The 839-nt window shown below is 52.4% G+C and overlaps 1 protein-coding gene across 1 annotated transcript in view; it reads left to right on the top strand.

Annotated features, from left to right (window-relative positions):
* Window positions 1-839, top strand: part of LOC125482213 (upstream stimulatory factor 1-like) — a gene marked incomplete at its 3' end in the record, with an annotated part of 4,625 nt that overhangs the window by 3,407 nt on the left and 379 nt on the right. The gene's annotated exons all lie outside the window — the stretch shown is intronic.

Raw genomic sequence — 839 nt, forward strand, 5'->3', positions numbered from 1 at the left:
TGTACACAATCCCAATGGACCCAAACCCCTTCCCATTCACTCCCACTGTACACAATCCCAATGAACCCAAACCCCTTCCCATTCACTCTCACTGTACACAATCCCAATGGACCCAAACCCCTTCCCATTCACTCCCACTCTACACAATCCCAATGGTCCCAAACCCCTTCCCATTCACTCCCACTGTACACAATCCCAATGGGCACAAACCCCTTCCCATTCACTCCCACTCTACACAATCCCAATGGACCCAAACCCCTTCCCATTCACTCCCACTGTACACAATCCCAATTGTCCCAAACCCCTTCCCATTCACTCCCACTCTACACAATCCCAATGGACCCAAACCCCTTCCCATTCACTCCCACTGTACACAATCCCAATGAACCTAACTACCTTTCCATTCACTCCCACTGTACTCATTGACATCACAGAGATAGGGCTTTATCAGGTGTGGAGGAGGTTAAGGAGATGGGGAATTTTAGGAGCGGGAGGAGTTTACAAAGATAGGGAGGAGTGTAGGTGCTGGAGAAGGTTACAGAGATAGGGAGGGGTGTAGAGGCTGGAGGAGGTGACAGAGATAGTGAGGGGTGTCGGGGTTGGAGGAGGTTACAGAGATATGGAGGGGTGTAGGGGATGGAGGGGGTTACAGAGATAGGGAGGGGTATAGGGGCTGGAGGAGGTGACAGAGATAGTGAGGGGTGTAGAGGCTGGAGGAGGTGACAGAGATAGTGAGGTGTGTCGGGGTTGGAGGAGGTTACAGAGATATGGAGGGGTGTAGGGGATGGAGGGGGTTACAGAGATAGGGAGTGGTGTAGGGGCTGGAGGGGGTTACAGAG

Source organism: Rhincodon typus, unplaced genomic scaffold (genome assembly GCF_021869965.1).
Source record: "Rhincodon typus isolate 14 unplaced genomic scaffold, sRhiTyp1.1 hic_rhity00007170, whole genome shotgun sequence".
NCBI lineage: Eukaryota > Metazoa > Chordata > Chondrichthyes > Orectolobiformes > Rhincodontidae > Rhincodon > Rhincodon typus.